The following is a 7,545-nucleotide window of genomic DNA, read 5'->3' as shown; positions in this document are numbered from 1 at the left end:
TTATAGAAATCTGACAGGGGCATGCTTGAGTATGACAGTTCACTGAAATGTTGTTTCAGAGTATTTGTAGCGTGATTGATAGATGTGTTACGCAGCTTTACTCTGACCACATCTCCTGCTTTGCCCATAAGCTTTGCCAGAATCTCTTGTGATTGCTCGTGAACTGGGATGGCACGTCTCTTTAAATACAGGGTCATGAGATCTTCCCACTTGTGAACTGTACATTTATCTGAGCCATCGCCCCTGAATAAGGGGGGCTCCTTTGCGGCCGATTGCAGCACAACACTGACATTAGGCAGTGTTGTCTCTGTTGGCAGAGGAGCACTCGTGCTGTTTGTGCCCCTATCAGCCTGTAGGTGAGCTGTGATGGACTCACCCAGCTTTTCAGCTAACTGTGTAATGAGGGCACCCAAGTCTGGGTTCTGATTGAAATGGCTTGGCATGGCACAGTCCACATACCGAGTTGAGGTCAACTGGGGGGTGCCCAACGCCGTGACTCCAGGCCCTGGTGTTCTGGTTTCTGAGGGCTGATTCAAAAATCCCCTCCCCACACCAAACTGGCACTCAAAAGGAACGCGCTCAGCATCATCACCCCCACTGCCCAGTAAGTATGTTCTGCCCTCTGCCATATTAAATGCCACTTTATCAACACAATGGAAAAATTAATAATAATAATAATAATTCCAACGAAATCACAATGGATAAATCGAGAGCACGAAACGACAGTATTAGAAAAGCATATCAACTGGCAAACATATATACAACATTAAATCAGTACTTCACTTTACAATTGACAAACGTGCTGAAACTGCCTTTTTTTTTCTTTAGCACTCAATCAGTTCACTGAGATGAAACAAAAAGTCCACAATGTGCAAACACCTACTTCATTCAGCATTGGCACGTGGATAGGCCTATATAAAAATAAAAAAATAAAAGAAATCGTCCATTCAAAATAATATAAATCACTGAGCACTCTCCACCTCAGTACCACAAAAGGCCAGTGGCAGCAGCTTCCTCGGCGAACGAGGTGATGTCGTCCTTTAAACCAATCCTTGAAAGTTCACGGCACCAATGTAACGCCCCGTGCCCACTACCTCCGTCAGTTGACCGTTGCCCATTGACTTTGAATGGGGACGGACGCGCAATGCATTGTGGATCCGTCCGTTCAGTTGGAGCGTTCGCCACCGTCAGAAAGTTGAAAAATGTTCGGCAGCGACGGTTCCGTCATCCAATCAGATCGCGTATGCAAATTTAAGCACTGTGACGCGACTCGGGCTCTGACGATACTGGAAAGCGGGAAATCTTGCCTCGCAACAAGCAGGAAGAGGCGGGAAGAACCCGGCGAAGCGATTTGATTGGCTGACGGATGCCTCTGCAAAGACTACTCCCCCATCAGTCAGCCACGCCTTCCCACGTCCGTTGACTGACGGTGCAGTGGGCACGAGGCGTAACGGGTGTCGATCTGCGTTGTGTTCTGGCGAATGCGTTGGAAGGGTGGAAGGATGGCTGGACAACAATGGAGGGTTTCTCATTTATTGGTATCTGGATAAGCCAAAGAAAATCATGTCATCGCATGTAAACCGTCATGTAAACCGTCATAGCCAGGACCACATTCCCGCCTCCACTCAGATAGCCAACGGCATTCTGACAATATATAATAACATAAAAATAAACAAAATAGCATGATGAATGCGATTTGACTGCTCTCCAACAAACATAAACATAACCCGCATAGATAATATACACAAAACAGATAAAACATTCATACCTGGATGAGCCAAAGAAAATCATGTCATTGCATGTAAACCGTCATGTAAACCGTCATAGCCAGGACCACATTCTCGCCTAGCAAACAAACAAACGGAAACTCTGATGCACATATATACAATAAACTCTCAAAAAGTACATTTTCAAAGCGTTAGCTGTTATAACAGTACTGTAGCATGTTCATATATAACATTTACATTATCTACAAAACGATTTATATGCTCAGAATGTGACGACAAATACGTCAACATACCTCCACTCAGACAGCCAACGGCATTCTGAGCTTGGCGCTGCATATACGTCACTAAGACACAAACTTTTCTTAAAGCGACAGTACAGGTATTGAAAACACATTGACATAGGGGTTGGAACAGGTTACAAAAGGTACCTTGAACATAGCTTAAACATATGTTTGTTTCTTATTAATCAGAATTTGGTGATATTTCATCAAAACTAAAATATGTTGTATCACCCTGGTTACAGTCGCACTGGTGCACCTGACGCTGCTCGGGTGAAAACTTTTTTTTTTTTTTTTGCGCAAGCGCAGCATCTCTCTGGATTTGTTGTCACCAATAAGAAACGGAGCTCAGGGCGTTTCTCTGCCTCTGATTGGCTGTCGTCTTTTTCACTGCTCTAAGTGTGAGTTCAAAAAATGCGATCGACCTGAGCAGGCTGAGCGCCAGAGTTGACTAAATGAAACAGAAAAGAAAATAAACACGACATAAACGAGTGAAAATGAAGACAGGTAGAAACATTGAAAGCTTGTTCATTAAGAAAACCAGCCAAGACACAGAGACCTCGGCGACGGTCCCTGGGAAGATGCCAACTGGCCCCGGTCCTTCGGCGATAACATTAGATTCGGAACCAGAGGAGACATCCGAGTCTGAGATTGAGCCCGGCCCCGAGACTCAAATTAAAAAGCCCAAAATGTACTCTTTCAGACATGACTGGTTGACACAATTTCCCTGGCTGAGATACGACAAAGGACGGAATGCAATGCACTGCATTTACTGTCGGGAGTGCGGTCAGATAATGGCCGGTAATACTGCATTCGTAGGCGAGGCAACGGCGTTTCGCATAGAAACGTTAAAAAAACACAACATGTCCAAAAAGCACACAATATGCCGTGACAAATGTGTAAATAAAGTGGCCCCTCTCCCAGCTGCATTTCAGAGGCAGGCAGTAGTAATCAGGTCCTCGGAGGAATCCGAAATGATCATAAAATGTAATGTTGCATACAACATTGCAAAGGAGTAAATGCCGTTCACCAAATTTAAATGAGATTATTTTGATGAAGAAAAATTGATTAAATGTCAACCCGACCTACAGCAATGATACGGCATGTGCCCAATTTATTGGTGTAATAGGAGATACATTAAAGAAGAAGACAGCTTGGTAACGCCATGTATGTGTCTTTCATGATTGACGGCGACACAGACATCTCTACAAAGGAGTGCGTGATTATCTACAGCCGCAATTTGCAGAAAGGACGGACGGTCAGCATATTAATTGGACACGTCGAGGTGGAGCATGGACATGCACAAGGTACGTTTGAAAGCCCAGCCACATTACAGCATGAGAGATAACGAAATATAAATCTTAAGAAAATTGTATAGTATTTCTAAATATAAATGAATGAATTAAAAGTTAAGAAAATTGAATAGTATTCCTAAATATCATTAACTTTTTAACAACTTTTTATTTATTAATTTTTAATAATATTTAGGAATACTATACAATTTTCTTAGCTGTTTATTTATTACATTTTTCTGTTTCCCTTTTGCAATCCATAGGCTAGTGACCTGTATGATATTTTTTATTCTTTAGGAATTTATGCTGCCACAAAGCAAGCATTTGCTGCGCTTGGGCATCAGTGTGCAGATTGGCTGGGGAAAACGGTTGCTCTGGGTGCTGATGGTGCTGCAGTTAACCTAGGCCACAAGGGGGGCGTTATAGCGCTTCTACAAAGGGATGCAGGAGATTTCGTTGTGCCCTTTCACTGTATGCCTCACAGGTAGGCCTAATTATAGCCTGTAGGCTGTTGTGCATATTCTCATATTAATGTAATTTATCTATTTGTAGATTAATTGTGATGTATCTTTACAGATTGGAATTGGCTATGTTGTCAGTCCAGAGGGACAATGCTATGATTGGTCAAGTATATGATCTGCTACATTTGGTGTGGAAGACGTACCATTTTAGTCCAAAGTCAATGAGGGAGCTGAAGGCCATTGGAGCAGACCTGGAAGTGAATGTCCTAGTCCCCGGTGGGGTTAAAGGAACATGATGGCTTCCACATGTCTCCAGGGCCCTGGAGACATTCCTCAGGCCCGGACAGAATGGCCATGGCCAGTTCACTGCAGTCTACTGTCATATGGACCATTTGGCAGGGTCCTCTGCCAATGCAGATATTGCAGGACGAGCCAGAAAGGTCAAGAAATCAATGGAAGATGCCACTTTTGTGGCTTTTTGTCACTTTCTGGTCGATGTTTTTGCTGGAATAACCAACTTTAGTCTCCTACTTCAGAGAAATGAGACCATCCTACCTCAGGCAGTTTGTGCTCTTGAAAATATGCTGGTGACCACAGAGGTGATGGCTGCAAGACCTAAGCCTGGGGGCAGACTGTCACAGTTCATGGCTGACCTTAGGCTGCAGAGGAGGCAGCAGGGTGAAGTGCCACTCTACAAATTCCAGACAGTTACACTCAACGGGGAAGTCTCTAAGCTGGCAGAGGATGGTGGTGCTATCACTAAACTACACAGAGCAATGGAGGCAACAATCAAATCTACTGTCAAACACTTGAAAGCAAGATTCTGTAGCCTCCGAGGAGAGGATGCTACCCAATGTACCACAACTAAGGCTGTCAAATGCTTCAACATCTTCTATCATGATAGCTGGCCAGAAGACCAAGAGGAGTTAGTGGACCATGGTGCTGATGATCTAGCATTTCTCTTGGATCACTTCTCCCCTGTCCTCACAAGAAATGGTGTGTCAACACTGAGTTGGCAAAAGAAGAGTTTGTGGGCCTAAAGCTGTTAATTGCCAGGATGTTCAAGGACAAGATCTACCTCAGCCTCTGAATGAAATGAAAAAAAGCTGATGTTAACCAGAGAGCCATACTGTTCAGACTACAAGAACATACTGCACCTTGTCCACATTCTGCTGGTCCTCCCAGTGTCATCTGCGGTTTGTGAGAGAGGATTCTCTTCACAGAAGAGAATTAAATCAGATGCAAGGGCATCACTCCACACAGACACAGTGGAAGACCTCATCAGAATCAGTGTGGAGGGGCCCAGTTTGGAGGATTTTGATGCTAGGGAGAGTGTGGCAAACTGGTTCAGCCAAGGCCAAAAGGCAAGAAGGCCAAATTACAGGTGTTGGCCATCTGAGGGGCATGTGCCAGCAAGAGGAGACCTGCTATAAGACTTTGGAAGACTTTAGCACTTATTTTGAAATCTTTTATTTTACTTGAAATGTTTAAGTTTGACCGTTCATTTAAGCACAAGCACAAGCACTTCAAATGTTTTATTTTGCTTGAAATGTTTAAGTTTGACCGTTCATTTAAGCACAAGCACAAGCACTTCAAATGTTTTATTTTGCTTGAAATGTTTAAGTTTGACTGTTCATTTAAGCACAAGCACTACAATTTTTTTTATTTTACTTGAAATGTTTAAGTTTGACCGTCCATTTAAGCACAAGCACTTCAAATGTTTTATTTTGCTTGAAATGTTTAAGTTTGACTGTTCATTCAAGCACAAGCACTTTTATTTGAATTTTTTTTATTTTGCTTGATGTTTTAGTTTATTAATGTTTGAAGTTAATGTTTTAAATGTTCAATTTCAGCACTTTAAACTGTTTATTTTTCTTTATAAATATAATTGGGCTTAAAATAAAGTATTTCTCTACACCTTATTGTTGTTAAAAAATCATTCACATTATATGAAAGTTATGGAAAGCTATAAAAAGATGACCTTTTAGCGTTGCCTAAATTTTCTGCTGGTGCACCTAAAAAAAATAAGTTAGGCGCACCAGTGCAACCAATGCAAAATGTTAGTCTGGAGCCCTGTTATGGCTTGTATGCTTCCCCCAGCACCCGTTCCAACAATCCCGCTTGTCTTCTTCGGCATAGGAGACTTCCCAGTGGCATGTTTTAACCGGCGACCCTCCTTCACCACACGGGTCCACTTGGGTGACACCACCGCGCCATTCGCATTCATGGCTCCCATTGCTGCGTTGGTAGTCCTGTCAGGGGCCGGGGTTGCACTGTCCGAGCCCCGGCTGGAGGTCTCCCAGCTTCCGCCGGCCTGGTTCCCCGCACGAGCCCGGGGTGTAGGCGCAGCCACTCCGCTCGTACCAGGCTTCTCGATCACGCACAGGCGTTGTCTAATATCCACTGTGATTGTGTGACTATTCCCCTCGCATATTAACACAATGTGAGGTGGAGTCAAATATTCATGCTGAGAGCTCTTGTGTCTTATCAGACACATTAGAGCTGCTTGTTGATGACGTGCCGTTAGACACATGACGTATGTTATGCTATGTCTGACGCATGATACTAGCGCGTATGTAGCTGTGTTTCTGGTACTGATCGGGACCAATGAGGCACCCAGCTAACAAGGGACGTCCTGGGTACGTTCAGGGACGTCCCTGTTTGGTCCCCTATAGGTTATACCGTGACGTTATCCTTAGGACGTCCTTAGGACGTTGTTTAGACGTTATTTAAGTTCCTAAAATGTCACAATTAGTAATTTAATTTTAAACTTTCAGGGGACGTTCCAGGAACGTCCCTAGTTGGTTATGATACGACATTATTTTAAAAACTTTCGGGGGACATTCGGGACGTTCCAGCAACGTCCCTTGTTGGTTATGAAAATTACATTATATTAAAAACTTTCGGGGGACATTCGGGACGTTCCAGCAACGTCCCTGGTTGGTTATGAAATTACATTATGTTCGAAGTTTTCGAGGGACACTCGGACGTTCCAGAAACTTCCCTGGCTGCTGATCTGACATGACATCTCGTGGACCTGCCTGGTTACTTGGTTGGGTCCCTATCAACGCTCGTGAACCCTGTTGTAGAGTGAGACGTCGAGAGAGAGAGAGACAGCAATTTTTTGATCCCACATCCATAGCTAGTAAAAGTACCGTTTTATAATCATTTTGTGAAAATATATATTTAACTTAAGTTTTAGTATTGATAGTTTAGTTATTTAGTTGTTATTGTGCTATGTTATGGTGTAGTTTAGTGTATAGTGTTATTAGTATAGTGTATAGTGTTATACTTGAATAGTTTAGATTAGTTTTTTGTGAAGGTGGGAAGGACAGACACCCGAAGGACATCATTTGAGGTAAATACATTTTAATACAAACTTACGTTCTACCTGTATCTATGTATTTGTATGTTTATCTAAGGTGAAAATGCCATAGCTATGAATATCCATATTAATAACTGTACAACTAGCTCTAACTGTGAAGGCGAAGTCGGCTAAATTGAGATGTCGCGACATACGCGTATATCGTGTTATTTGTATAACAAATTAACAATGTTATCGATAGCACCAAGTAGGAATATGCCTACACGCCAGTTGTGTTGCCCCATTAAGGATATATAAAATACAAAAACAGCTGAATTGGCTACTTTTGGACAGGTGAAGACTACTGCTATAGTCTAGTAGCTCAAAAGCTAGTTACTTTTTGACAAGAGCCACAAGACGTTAAGCGAGAAAAGTATCAGAATGACAGTTGGCTGCCTTTGCCATTTGACATTGCTGTCCTGG

This window comes from Gadus morhua, chromosome 5, assembly GCF_902167405.1.
Source record: "Gadus morhua chromosome 5, gadMor3.0, whole genome shotgun sequence".
Taxonomy (NCBI): domain Eukaryota; kingdom Metazoa; phylum Chordata; class Actinopteri; order Gadiformes; family Gadidae; genus Gadus; species Gadus morhua.
This window is presented reverse-complemented; position numbering follows the sequence as displayed.